Here is a 15,839-nt window from a genome sequence, read left to right on the forward strand (position 1 = left end):
AAGGACTGGAAGAAGGAAGAAAATGTAGTCAAATGGCTTCTCCAGAAGTACTGCATTCATTGCTAGAATCATAAACACAAGAAACTCTTGTCTGCAAATAAGACCTTATTAATTCAAAAGAAAGATCTGTTTTTTAAAATATACATTACATACATTTTAGTTTCTCCAAATTACTTGGCGATTGCAATCCTCAAGAATGATACCAGCAACCATCTTTTTTTCATATTATTATTATTACATATGCCTTTGTATTATATAGGAAGTATTGTCCCTAGTTTAAGTGTTACTCTCTCTGTATCAGCTATATAAATATTTTTAGAGTTATATCTATAACAAGAGCAACAAAATGTTTTTTTCTTCTCTCCCACTCTTTCTTTCCCTTACCACAGTTTCTTTCCCTCCAAATAATTTTTCTGTCCTTTACAGTATCTTTTATATAACAGATGATTCACAAAGCTCTGGGAAATGAACCAGTGGTTAATTAATAATTAATTTAAGCCCTGCTTATATGTCAAAAATATTGCATATTCATATACATTGCTATCATCATTCTGTTTAGAAAATAGTAAGCATAGCTGGAGTTACTTTCTTTCTTAAAAAAAAAAAAAAAAAAATGGTAGACCTGGGGTCTCACTATGTTTCCCAGGCTAGTCATGAAGCAATCTTCCTGTCTCAAGCAATCTTCCCGCCTAGGCCTCCCAAAGTTCTGGGATTACAGGCATGAGCCACTGTGCCCAGCATGTATACTTTCTTACAGGTTCTAATCATAAACTTCCTCCTATCTTTATTGAACTTCTTCACATATACATGGAAGTTATTTTCAACTAGATTATATTACTTGCTTGTGAGACCTCCTTCTTTTATATTCCTTTCATTCTACATCTTTTGAGTACCTACTGCATACCAAGCACTATAATGAAGTATTAGGGGTCAAAAACCAAGATAAAGATTCTGTCTTCCTTCAAGGAGTTCAGTCAAGTGGGGCTTAGAGTACTAAATTTACAATGTTAGTTTAAGCAATTAAGCATTTCACATTAGAAACATACAGAGAAGGCACACTGATCCAAAGTGACTGATATTTGACTAGGGTGGTGGTGGTGGGGATAGATGTCTTCATAGATGCTCTTCTAGAGAAGGTGACCCTTAGAGAGCCATATTGTTTTTGTTTTTATTTTTGAGACAGGGTCTTGCTCTGTTACCCAGGCTGAAGTCCTGTGTCACATTCACAGCTCACGGCAGCCTGGACCTCCCTAGCTTAAGCGATCCTCCAACCTCAGCCTCCAGAGTAGCTAGGACTACAGGCACATGCCACCACACCCAACTAATTTTTGTATTTTTTGTAGAAATGGCATTTTGCTTGCTGTTGCGGTCTTTCTGCTCTTTAGCTCAGCTAGGTTCAAGTTCTTGTCTTACAACCAGGAAGCATTAGGCACACGGGCACTGGAGAGTGAGTAGAGTAAAATTCATTAAGCAAAAGGAAAGCTCTCAGCAATGAGGGGATTCGGGGGGGATTCCCCTACCTGAAGATGGAAAAGTGCCCCGTGTGTCTGGGTCTGGGGTCTTTTATGAACCCAGAATGGGGAGTGCATGCTGATTGGTTTGTGAGTGTGTAAAAATGGTTACAGTGAAGACACCACTCAGAAGGTGGGCATGACAGTGTAGAAAAATGATTAGGAAAGAGTAGCTATATGTAAAATAGGTGAAGGGTAGGGATCAATCAGAGGAAAGCGCACCAAACAGGAAGACAAGTTCTCAATCCAGTCCCAGGATTTAACTTATAGCTTGGCTTTCAGGCTTTAAACTGTCTGTGGCTTGGAGGTGGGGTTTCACTGGGGACCCCCCACTATCTGCCTAGGCATTTGACTGCCTCCTGCTGCTCTTACTTTGACCAGGCTGGTCTTGAACTCCTATGCTCTAAGGATTCTCTCACCTTTGCCTCCCAAAGTGCTGGGACCGTGCCCTGCTAGATATGAGTCTTAAAATATGAATAGACTTTCCTGAGAGAAAAAGGGCAATAATTTTTAGCAGAGAAGACAAGATAGGTAGTAAATTGCATGGAGAATGTGAAACTAAAACCGTTTGGTATTTGCATGAATTATAAAATGCAAGAGGTACAGAAAATAAACCCACAGATAGGCAAGGCAGAAACCTTGGACTTCCCTGTATGCTGTGATTTCTCTGGAATCTAGTACCAATTACAGTGTACAACATGGAGAAGGTAGTGAGCCATTTCTGAATGTCATTAATTCATATGTTATTAAGAAATGTTTTTTGAAAATCTGTGAAAACCAACTTTGGCTAGTTTAAATTAAATAAGGCAGAGGTTTTTATTGGCCAAATACAAAGTATTAGTTCCAGAAACAAAGGAGAGAAAAGGTGAAAAGCCGGACCTCTGAAAAAGTAAGAGTCATCGGGAGTCTGTGTTCCCGCTAATCTAATTCCTGTAACTATCTAGGCTGGGACATCAAGACTTCACGAAATTCAGTAGCAGAGTATTGTTCCGAAGGAAGAAGAATGGGCTGGCAAAGAGCTTAGGTGTGACCAGGAAGGGTCAGATCCCCATAAAGACTTCAGAGCAAAGACTGCAGGGTAGTGGTGGTGGGCCAGATTCAGCCTGCCAAGGGATTCCCTAGGCCTCCGAAACACCTAAAAGTAAGATTTAACATAAAGTCTGGAGCAACACAGACCTTGTGTTCCTTTTGGGCAGCAACAGGCTAGGGCTGATTTGGTTCTGCCCACTTTGGGTGGGTTCTGTGCTTTTCTGTGTGTTGTATTTTTCAGTAATTCATTGTATTGTATTCTAAAGGTTCACCTGAATAATTTTAAATATTTCCTGGCTTCTGAAAGGTATCTAAATTTGCAACTGTTGCTCTAGAGTTTCATTTTAATAGACGTAAGAGCACTCTTAATTGTTAGCGCTTTTTTTTTTTTTTTTTTTTTTTTTTTTTAAAACAGGATCTCGCTCTTTCACCCATGCTGGAGTACAGTGGCACAATCACAGCTCCCTGCAACCTCCACCTCCTGGGCTCAAGTAATTCTTTCCCTCAGCCTCCCTCCCAAGTAGCTAGGACTACAGGTGTGCACCACCACATCTGGCTAATTTTTTAAATTTTTAGTAGAGACAGGGGTCTCACTATGTTGCCCAGGTTGCTCTCAAACTCCTGGACTCAAGAGATCCACCCACCTCAGCCTCCCAAACTTCTGGGGTTACGGGCATGAGCCATTGCTCTTGGCACATTTTTTTCTTTCTTTTAAGTCTCAAAAGCTAGTAATAAGTTCTTGCAGCAACAATAATTCTATCAAACAAGTTTATTGCTGCCTACTATGGTCCAATAACTATGCTAAATGCCAGTGAAGACCTTAGTCCCACAGGTAAGGCAAATAATGAACACATGAACCAATACATGTAAATAACAAAGTTAATGATAAAAGAAATCAAAAGTTCATGATAAAAGAGAAGAAAATCAGTATGATTCTATGATAAAGAACAATGAAGGGGCTGTTTTACAGAGGGTGTGATGAAATATCTGAAGAGGATATTTGAGACCTGAAGAATAAGAAGAAGATAGGCCAAGAGTCTGGGGAAGAACTCTCAAGGCAGAGAGAACAGCTCCAAGGGTCTTGAGGTAGGGAAGAGGTTGGCCTGTTCTCATAAGTGGTAGAAAGACAGTATGGCCAAAGTCCAGTTAGATGAGGTAAACAGACTTGGAGAGCTGCTAACCAGCAATTAGCACTGTCACCACTACTGATTTTCATTAAATCAGTTTTTTTCGTTAAATCAGTTTTTCTTTCAAATTTCTAGGATCTGTTGAGAATGAAAATATGTTTGCAGAAGAAAATTGAATAAATTGACCTTCTCTTTCTAATATATATTTTAGAAAGTATCACATTATACTACAGATATATGGATAAACTTACATCAAACAAACGAAACATCAGATGGTATAAACATCTTGATAAGATTCATATAGACTTATATTAGATTAATAATATGTAAATGTACACTTAGATACTAATTAGTAAGGAATCGAGATGAATTGAGAGCATTAAAAAGTTAATTGGATTGACCGAGTTAGGAAAATATTTGGTTTAGGAAGTAAAACTTTATTATAGACATAAAAGATTGAAGGGATTAGCTCAACCATGCTCATGTAGCTTTATTCAAAATAGTAAAATATAGAACTTATGCACTTAAATTTAATTCAAAGAAATTTCTATAAGTTATTCAAATTGAACACTATAAACATGAGATTAAAATATCTTGTTTTAAAAATATACCGCATACAAGAAGAATAGTAAAAAACATACAAAGATAAGGTTTTCATCCCAAAGTATTTGTTGCTGAGAAGATCTTACGGAAAACATGTTGTGTGAGATCTATAAAGTAAGTTTCCAGATAAAACTGTTCTAAATAAATGTAAAATTGAGTAAAATGCTATAAATGAGCATTGTTGATTTTCTTCTACTCCAATCATGAATCTTATGAAACTAAAAAATTTAAGTAATTGCTTTAGAAAGCACTTCATCATTCAAATACTTATTTATTTAAAAGATTTGTTTTAAATTGACACATAATTGTATACATCTATGGGATACAGTGTGGTATTTTTATACACCTATACATTGTGTAATGATCAAATCAGGGAACTGGCATATCCAGCACTTCAAAAATTAATTTCTTTATGGTAAGAACATTCAAAATAGTCTCTTCCATTTATTTTGAAATATACAACTTGTTATCATCTACTAAAGTCACCCTACTGTGCAATAGAACAACAATGCTTATCCTTCCCATCTAACTAACTTTTTACATGTTGACACATCTCGCCTCATTCCTCCCTCCTCCCCATCTTCCAGCCTCTGGTAGTCACTGTTCTACTCTTACCTCTATGAAATAAAAGTTTTTAGATGCCACATATGAATGAGATCATGAGATATTCTTCTGTCCCTGGCTTATTTCACTTAACATAATGTCCTCCAGGTTCATCCATATTGTCACAAATCACAGAATTACATTCTTTTTTATGTTTAAATTTAACATGATACCTCATTAAAATTAGTAATTAGTAAAGGAATATATATGTTAATACTTTTGTTTATATTTTGGAAGAAAGTATCAAATGGTAGGAGATTATAATTCCTGTTAATACCATAACATTTTTAATTGCCTAATTTTTTTTCAAAACCCTTTTATAAAATCCAAAGTCAAATAAATACTTATTATATGATAGGCTCAATAAAGTTCCCCCAAAGAAGTCCATATTCTAATTCTCAGAATGAATATGTCATCTCAAATGTCAAAAGAGATATTGCAGTTGTGATTAAATTAAGTATATTGAGATGGGAGGTTATTCTGATTATCTGAGTGGTTCCAATCTAATTACACATGTCCTTATAAGAGGAAGTCAAGAGAGTCAATGTTGGGAAGGGGATATGTGACAATTGAAAACAAAGGTTGGAGTGGTATACATAGAAGATGGAGGAAGGAGTCACAAGCCTCTAATAGTTTTGCTTTCTAAATAAAGTTTATTGTATATTTCTAATACATTGTTTTTAAAATGTAAACATATACCTTATCTGTCATGGACTAGGGAATGGTGGGGTGTAAAGTATACCATTATAGATAAAAGTCATTTTAATTTCATTTATGAATATATTAAACCCAAGGCAAACCCAGGTCAAATTATCATTTAGTAAAGTTTAATTTTACTATATTACACTCATCTACTATTTATATAGGGCAGCAAACATAGTGAATGGGTAAATAAAGAGTTGTTTATGAATATATGTGTTAGATTAATGGGATGAATACATGTAGTGAGTTTTCCATTTGTATTTTCTCATATCTTCAAACAGATGAATTTTTCACAATAACTTACTTGTAAAACTTGAATTAAATGCATATTTACTCACTTACAGGTCTGCTTTGTATGTATTAATTTAATTTTACCAACATTTCATGAAAACTTAATTATATTGAAAACATTGTATGAAGTCCAAATGCCCACCCTGCCATGATACAAACATGACTGGTTCCTAGCTTCCAGAAACATACAATTTTCTCATCATTCTGTCATCATCCAAGTAATTATATCAAGATAGGATCAAAGACTGGGAAAGGAACTCTATACCATTTGGTTCTTCATACTATATATTATAAATATATGCTTTCTTCTCTCTGTGGCTAATTGCTTTTCTACTTTGGCTAAAACAGAAACAAATACAGAATAGAATAGTAAGTGATTTGGAGAAAAAATAAGTGACTGTTTCTTAGTATATCTCTATGGCAAAGACATATTCTAATTATAATTTACATCTTTTTTAGGTCTGGCCACATTTTCCCTGTCTTTGCCTTACTGATTTCCCTCAAGCACTAGAGAATATAACTTAGTGGTTAAGAGTAAGAGCTTTAGAATCAGAGTTGAATTTGTGTTCTAGTTTTGCCAGTTACTAGCTGTGTTCTAATCAAGTTTCTTTCCTGCTCTGAGTGAATGGCTTCACCTAGAAAATGGAGATGATAATCAATTGACAGAGTTTGTGTGAAAAATTAAAATGAAATATATTCAAAAAGCTTTGTACTGTGATGGCCACATTAGAAATGCTAAGTCTATCATAGCCATTCAAATTAATACACGTATTGCATGCCACGCATTTGTAATGTCTTCTGATAATCAGTGCTATCAGGCACTGGATCTTGGAATTATGTAATCCCCCTAATTTATCCTAGGATTTGGGGAGCTCCAACCATCTTAAGAGTTATAGTATTTTCTACCTCCCTTGACTATTTGTGTAATTTCACAGACAAGACCTTTGCCTTAATTCTTCATTTTTTATTTCAAATCACTGCTGGATTTTATGTCCCACTCTGAACCACACAGAGCTAATTACAAAAGCATCTGCCATATGATTTAGCTCTTAAACCAGTTCTCTTTTACGCAGCTGCTTTCTTTAACCCCAGGTGATAGCTAAAATACATCAGACAAATTTTCTTGTTTAGTTATTTATTTACTTTTATTTTTTGGAGTTAGGTTCTCACTCTGTGGCCCAGGCTGGAGTACAGTGGCACCAATAATGGCTCACTGTAGCATCAGGCAAAATTTCTGAATCTATGCTCAGCTCACTGGGTTATTTTGTTACTGAAATTTCCTGTTCTTCAGCCCTTCTGGAGTTGACATGCTGGTACTGACAATTTCATGAATCATATGTCTTTTATTTTCTTACTTTCCTTCCACTGGTGTTAGCTTTTGGTACTAGTTTATTTCCCTCCAGGCCCAGCTCTCCCCATACATAACAAGCCTCTCCCTCTTCTTAAGGAGTTGTCCATGTCCTTAAATGTTTCCAGGTGGTCTTTGGGCCATGTTCTTTTATTTCATTCAACAAATATTGGCTGAACCTGATTATATGAGTCTTGACATTCTGTCTCTAGATAGTAACAGTGGATTTTAATTATAAAACAATCTAAACCGTCTTTTAATTATTTTTATAGTTGAAGAACCTAAGACTTAGAATAAGTGAAAGAGTCAATGATTATACAATTAGAACTCACTGGCTCTTAACTGCCATTTGACTTCTCTGTCCATCATGCTACTTTGTTTCGAAAAGTTTCTAAAGTAATTTTTCTGTACTCTAGAGATGGAAGGAGTGATTAAGGCTTACTTTCAAAAATATAAAAGATTAAAATATAATCTCTTTAATTGAAATTTGCATTCTGTCCAGTTTCTCATTTTAATTCAGATTCTTCCAGAGAAATTTCAGAATTCAAAATGATCCTGATGTGACTGATTGATTGCTTGGCCTTTGGTTGCTTTCAATATGCCCTATGATAAGGCACTTGGTGGCATACTGACAAATCAAAAACCAACTTTCTCAATATTATCAAAGAACAGTCTTTCTTTACCTACGGTTGGTTCTCAAACTTCATGGTGTTTCTTATAAACTCGTTTCAAAACTACCTGGAAAAAGCCAGTAAATGAACTTTTTATTAGGGAAGGTGGGTATAAAATTTTCTTTTATGTTCACTACACACTTTTATGTTCACTACACACTAAATCGCTACACACTAACCATTTGCTTTTTGGAAGCCTTCAAATATGCATTCAGATTTCTTTGGCAAATATTTTCTGGGCGTAGTTTTTAAAGAAGTTTGAAATGTGTTCAATGCTCAGTAACAGAAACTTCATAGATACCAAAAGTTGTCTGAAGTTGGCCAGGCAAAGTGGCTCACACCTATAATACCAGCAATTTGAAAGGCCAAGGCGGGAGGATGGCTTGAGCCCAGGAGTTCGAGACCCTCCTGGGTAACACGGTGAAACCCTGTCTGTACAAAAAAATTTAAAATTAGCCAGGTGTGGTGGTGCATGCCTGTAGTCCCAACTACTAGGGGGGCTGAAGTTGCAAGATTGCTTGAGCCCAGGAGGTCGTGGCTGCAGTGTCATGCCACTGCACTCCAGCCTAAGAGAAAGAGCAAGACTCTGACTCATTTTTTTTAAATTTAAAGTTAAAAAGCAATAAAAGGAAAACTAATGGAATTATGGAGAGAAGGAAAGACTGAATCTCTCAAAAGGTAGAACATAACAGTTATCCTATTATGGTTTTTCCTTGACTTGCTGTCTCCCATATTCACCTTAACTCTTAGAGAACACATTTGATGTTACATTTAACAAGATAACACCAAAAGGATCAGAAGAGAAATCATACTCACTTTTGCTGGAGAGGGAATGTATTTATTTCTACAAGATTTCTTTTTTCTTTTCTTCTTGGATTCATTCTGATTGCTCAAGGACCAACAGAATTGGTAGATGGCTACTTGTGTGTATCAGAGTCTAATAGAAACTTTTAATGGCGGGGTTTGGTCTTGTCCTTCTCTGTTACTTATCAAGAGCTACTCATTCAGACACATCAAGCTATCTTCAAGAAACTTGCCTGCTTAGAAAAGAATATGACTATGGATATTATCAAGAAAAAGCTCTAAGAATTTCTCCTTCCACTTTATTAGGCACTCACTAATACATTAAACGAGTTCAAATACCAAGTTTGAGTCTCATTAATTATGAATGACTGCTCTGCAACAGATGGCTTATGTTTCTCTTTTAAAGAATGAATGGTAAGTGTAAAGTGAGAAACATGTTATTCTGTGTCTTTAGGAATCTGTACTTCTTAATTCACTTATTGATATGGTCTGCATTTGTGATTAGCACTGATTCTAACACAATTTGAGAATTTATGATGAATTGTAGTACTTGATCAAATCTTGACAGTCGCTGCTACTTAGTTATCTGATGACAGTTTCTAAAATGTTGAAATACCTTATATTTATCCTCAGACAGTAGCTTGAACACTATTAGGAGCTTTTTAGCAAAAATCCCATTTATTGTTGGTTTTGAAGATCTAAGGCTGATAGGGACCAATCTATGGAGGCCATACTGGCCTTTTTTCTTTTTAACCTAACTCGTGGAAAACAGGAAATTTTTCCCTTCTTTATGGATATTGGAGATAAAGAGTCCTATTGCTTACTACAAATATCCAGGTGAATGTGATGTTTTTGAAAAAGGGTTTATTTCTTCAAAACAAGCCCTTACCTCATGGTTACTTTGACTATTCGAATAAGTAATGCATGTAACAGAATTCAAAGTTTCCAACACATAAGTAGTGCTTGATAAAAGTTTGCTATAATTACTTTAACAAAGTGAATCCAATATGGATATTTAGCCTATTTTTGGAAAAACTAAATCATAAAGTTCTGAATACCAAGGTTTAAAAATTACTGTATTCTTCTGATTTAAGTTCTTGAGATAATCTACCTGGATGTGCTTTTAAGAGTTAAAATTATGGCATTAACTAGTGTTCATCTACCTTCAGATCCTTTTAGTAGACTGTAGACTTTTACAGAAACTGAGATCTAATTTTATATTAGTGATGGTTGCTAGGTAATTTTTTTTGATGCAAATTAATCATTAAACACTAGCAGCTCATTTTCTGATTGGAGTGTAAGCTAGAGTGACTTAGAAGATGACAGCTCAGGAAACGATTGAGAAAGAATATTCTGGGGTGTTTAATAAAAATAGATTATGACTCTCCTACTTGATTTTCTCCTCTTTGTCATAATCAGAAAAGGAAGAGAAATTGCTAGACAAAATTAAAAGCTTCTTCCTAATAGTAGATGCTGTTCACTGAACAAGTACCATGTGCCAGTACTAAATACTTTGCATACAATATTATCATATTCTCATAATAATCTGTTTAATTAGGTAATAGGATTTTTATTTTAAACATAAGGAACATAGAGTAAGAATTAAGTAGCTTGTCCAAGTTGGCAATTCTTTTATACCCTCCTCTCTGAATTTCCTTTCATTCTCCTCTATTTCTCAACCCCATATAAAGAATTCAGAATCAAAGTACGTACTGGTTGCTTAATTCTGTCTGCCTTCTAATTGGTCATTAGTCACCATTTAGTCTCTTTCTCTGTCTCCCGGTTTTTTTTTTGTTTTTTTTTTTTTGAGACAGTGTCTTGCTTTGTCAACTAGGTTGGAGTACATAGCCTAATACCAGCTCACTGCAACTTCCACCTCCTGGGTTCAGGCGATTCTCCTGCCTCAGCCTCCCAAGTAGCTGTGTTTACTGACACCTGCCCCCCACGCCCGGCTAATTTTTGTATTCGTAGTGAAGATGGGGTTTCGCCATGTTGGCTAGGCTGGTATCGAACTCCTGGCCTCAAGTGATCTGCCTGTTGGGTCTCCCAAAGTGCTTGGAGGTGTGAGCCACCGCACCTGGCCTCTCTCTTCCCATCTTATTGATAGTGTTAATACTTCTTTAAATTTGTGAATAGCTGTTCCCCAATTCAATCTATTACAATTTTTACTTTGCTTTGAAAAAGTATATGTTTCTACTCTTTTAACAAACATTTAGTGGGTACCTTTAGTGTGTTCTTGACCAGTCATGGAAAAATGTGAGCTCTTACCTTGAAAATTATTAGGCTTCGATCACTTTCCTTTTTAGCAGCTCTTCATGTCCCTAAACAAACCAAAGTAACCAAATTACTTTGATTTGTTATAATGCTTCCCTGTGTGAAAACAGAACTTGCAGGAAAATGCCAATGCCAAAATTTATGAATAAAACAATTTAAAGATAAGAACAGGTTTTTTTTTATTATTATCCTAGCTTTGTAAGGCTTAATGATCTCCACTTTGTGAAAAGAAAAACAATAATTGGAATAATAATGTAAAGTATAACCTTTTGTTTTATGCTATTCTCTTATGCTTTAATTCACTATTATTACAATTATTTATTTAGTTTCCTATATAAAGTAACTAAATTAACATTAAACTGTCATGTTCACCTTTCTAAAGCTTCAGAGTAATGGATAGTTCTAGTTCCAACCAAAGTTTGTTCTTTTTCTTTTTTTTAATGTGATAGACAAACCAAAGATACAGCATGCCAGAATTCTAACTGGCATGTCTAAAGCTTATAATGCTAGATCCCTAAAATCAGTATTATTAAATCACCAAGAAGTTGTAAAGTGGTAGAATAAAGATTATGTTAAGTCTGAGATTAAGCTGTCACATCAGAGTAATTTGATTTTAAGGCTTGCTCCACCACCTCCATTAGTAGTCACATCCTTGACAGAGACAAAGTTCATCCAATATGAGTTCTTGTTTTGGATGAGGTATTGATGTTTTGTGTTACTTTGGTCAGTCAATAAGGTTAAAAGGATAAAGTTTATTTAGTTTTCAGCATTGCCTTCTTGCAGTCAAATGTCTATTTAATTAAATTTTCCAATATTTGGCAAGAAAGGACTGGCAGTGTCAGCTTTCTTCAGCTTGATACTAAATAGCATCTTGTGAAATTTAGTAAACACTATCTGCAGGGATATGAAACAGATATACTTTGATTCCACTTATGAGAGGAATGATAAGTCCAAATTCTTTGTCAAAGTAGTTAATAACTTCTAAGTTTCTGAATGCTAAAAGTATGAAATATATCTTTGGATCTTAAGTATGACATTCATTTGCTAACTGACTTTTGGTGACTTGTGGAATTCTGCTTGTACAAATATTGAACAACAACAAAATACATATATAGACAGAGCGTAATTCTCAAAAGGTGGTAATAATGACTTCCAGACAGTTTATCTTCTATATTTTATCTGCAACTCAGGCACCCATTATATTATATCATGCTATTTTTCTGTCCTATACTATTTTAAAATTTTGTCATTTCATTGTTACTATTTTTGGGTTTTTTTTTTTTTTTTTTTTTTTTTTTTTTTTTAGAGACAGGGTCTTGCTTTGTTGCCTAGGCTAGTCTCAAACTCCTGGCCTCAAGTGATCCTCCTGCCTCGGCCTTTCAAAGTATTGGGATTACGTGTTCCTGGCCCCAGTCCTTTTAAATATAGGCGTACTTCAGAGATACTGTGGGTTCAGTTCCAGAATGCCAGAATAAAGGAAATATTACAATAAAGAGTTTTATTTCTTGCTTTCCCAGTGCACATAAAAAGTTACGTTTACATTATGCTATAGTCTATTAAGTGTGCAATGTCTATAAAAAGAATATATATATATATATCTTAATTTAATAATACTTTATTGCTTAAATGTGCTAACCATCATCTGAGCCTTCAGCTAGTCCTACCCTTTTTGCTAGTGGAGGATCTTGCCTCGATGCTGATGGCTGCTGACTGATCAGGGTGATAGTTGCTGAAGTTTGGAATAGCTGTGATAATTTCTTAAAATAAGATAACAATGAAGTTTGTCACATGGATTGACTCTCCCTTTCACAAAAGATTTATTTGTAGCATGCAAGGCTGTTTGATAGCATTGGACCCACAGAAGAACTGTCAAAATTGAAGTCAGTCCTCTCAAACCCTGCTACTCCTTTATCAATTAAGTTTATGTAATATTCTAAATCCTTTGTTGTCATTTCAACAATTTTCACAGACTCTTTACCAGGATTAGATTCCATCTCAAGGTCTACTTTTTTAAAATTCATTTATAAGTAGCAACTCCTCATGTTCAGTTTTACCACAAGATTGCAGCAATTCAGTCATGTCTTCAGGCTCCACTTCTAGTTCTATTACTTCTCTTGCTATTTGTACCATATCTTCAGTTATTTCCCCCACTGAAATCTTGAACCCCTCAAATTCATCCTCAAGGGTTAGAACCAACTGCTGTTAATGTTGATATTTTACTCTCCCATGAATCACAAATGTTTTTAACAGCATCTAGAATGGTGAGTCCTTTCCAAAAGTTTTTAATTTACTTTGTTCACATCAGAGAAATCACTGTTTATGGCATGTGTAGTTTTACAAAAATGTATTTTTTAAATAGTAAGACTTAAACATTGAAATTACTCTTTGGTCCATGGGCTACAGAATGAATATTGTGTTAGCAGGCATGAAAACAACAGTAATGTCCTTGTACATTATCATCAGAAGCTTAAGGTGATTAGGTACATTGTCAATGAGTAGTAATATTTTGAAAGTAATCTCTTTTTCTGAGTAACAGGTCTCAACAGTGGGATTAAAATTTTCAGTAGACCATGCTGTAAACAGATGTGCTGTCATCCAGGCTTTGTTATTCCATTTATTCAATTTATAGAGTACAGGAAGAGTAGTTTACCATGATTCTGAATTGTCCTAGGATTTCAAGAATAGTAAATGGGCATTGGATTCAACTTAAATTCACCAGCTGTATTGGCCCCTAATAAGAGACTTAGCTTGTCCTTTGAAGCTTTACAGCCAGACCTTATGTTCTCCTCTTTAGCTAGAAATGTACTAGATAACATCTTCTTCTAATAGAAGGCTGTTTTGTCTACATGGATAATTGGTCCTTTAGTGTAGTGTAGCATAGTAATATGTTGTTTTATTGACCTTCATCAATTATCTTAGATCTCTGAATAACTTGCTGCAGCCTGTCCATCAGCATTTGCTGCTTCATTTTGTACTTTTATGTTATGGAGATGGCTTCTTTCCTTAGACCTCAGAAACCAATTTCTGCTAGCTTCCAACCTTTCCTCTGCAGCTTCTTCACCTCTCTCAGGCTTCACAGAAATGAAGAAAGTTAAGACTTTGCTCTGGATTAGGCTTTGGCTTAAGGTAATATTACGGCTCATTTGATCTTTTATCCAAACCACTGAAACTTTCTTTCAGCAATAAGGCTGTTTTACTTTCTTATCATTCATGCGTGCATCAGAGTAGCACTTTTAATTTCCTTCAAGAACTTTTTCTTTGTATTAACAACTTGAGTGTTTGGTGCTAGAGACTTAAATTTCAGTCATTCTGAGGGCAGAATTTCTTGATCAAATTTGTCATTTCTTAATCTGCATATGACTTGAGTTCCCAAAGTTATTGGGAATATTCTATTCCAGAAAGTAGCATACTTTCTAGGATAGGTTTTTTTCCTGCCCAAGAACTGACTGGTAAGTTACCTGAAGAGGATATTTAATCTTTATGGTATAAGATTTTATAAGACAATGGTAGACTAACTGTGAATTTAATTATCTACTTTATTTCTTTTCTTTACCAATACTATCAGATTAAGTCATGATTTATTAATTTAACTATCTAGTGTACTTGGAGTCCAACTAGTTTATATTTTAAATTTAATTGCTACAGATACTATATTTCAAAATTCTACCTACCACGAAAATCTTTTTTTTTTTTTAATTTTCGTTGTATAAATATTTACTGAATGCCTTCTTTATGTATGATAGGTGATGCATTCCCCAAGTTCCTTTTTTTTTTTTTTGAGATGGAGTCTCGCTCTCTCACCCAGGCTGGAGTGCGGTGGCATGATCTTGGCTCACTGCAACCTCCACCTCCCAGGTTCAAGCAATTATCCTGCCTCAGCCTCCTGAGTAACTGGGATTACAGGCGCCCACCACCACGTCCAGGTAATTTTTTGTATTTTAGTAGAGATGAGGTTTCACCATGTTGATGAGGCTGGTCTCAAACTCGTGACCTCAAATAATCTGCGTGCCTCACCTCCCAAAGTGCTGAGATTACAGGCGTGAGCCACCGTGCCTGGCCATATTCTCCAAGTTCTATGTGGTCAGGAACTATATCTTTCTTATCCATGTTCATAACCCCTTATGTATCACACTGCTTAATATAGTAGATACTTAATAGCATGGATTAAATAATCAATTGAAAATTACATACAAAGGTAACCTCAATATCCTTAAAAAGTTTATCACCAAATAGAAGAAATAATACAAATGCACAAATGCACAAATAACTATTACAATGATGGATGGGTAAAATCCAAAAATATCACCTATCAAGTTTTATAGTAGTAAAGACAAATATTTTAAAATAAATGTTATCCAGAATTGGGTCAGGCACGGTGGCACATGGCTGTAATCTCAGCACTTTGGCAGGCTGAGGCAGGTGGATCCCCTGAGGTCAGGAGTTTGAGACCAGCCTGGCCAACATGGTGAAATCCTGTCTTTACTAAAATACAAAAATTAGCAAAGAATGGTGGCAGGTGCCTGTAATCCCAGCTACTCAGGAGACTGAGGCAGGAGAATTGCTCGGACCTAGGAGGCAGAGGTTGCAGTAAGCCAAGATTGCACCATTGCACTACAGCCGGGATAGCAAAAGTGAAACTCCTTCTAAAAAAAAAAAAAGGTAAAATATTATCCAGAACTTCAAGGAAGAAGTAATATTCTTGGTGAAGGATACTAATAAATAGGCTTCAATAAAGCTTTGAATCAAACATTTGCTATTATGTGAACTCTTATAAAAATAGGTAAAAACTTGCAAAAGTTCAATGTAAGAAACATCAGAGGGACACGTACAGGAGATGTAATGGCAGAGGTGTTTTCAAGAAAACGATCACCTGAAT

At 35.3% G+C, this 15,839-nt stretch overlaps 1 protein-coding gene across 30 annotated transcripts in view; it reads left to right on the forward strand.

The window, feature by feature from the left end:
- Positions 1-15,839, forward strand: part of ADGRL3 (adhesion G protein-coupled receptor L3) — an 864,507-nt gene that overhangs the window by 483,321 nt on the left and 365,347 nt on the right. The gene's annotated exons all lie outside the window — the stretch shown is intronic.

This window comes from Papio anubis, chromosome 3, assembly GCF_008728515.1.
Source record: "Papio anubis isolate 15944 chromosome 3, Panubis1.0, whole genome shotgun sequence".
In the NCBI taxonomy this organism is placed as follows: domain Eukaryota; kingdom Metazoa; phylum Chordata; class Mammalia; order Primates; family Cercopithecidae; genus Papio; species Papio anubis.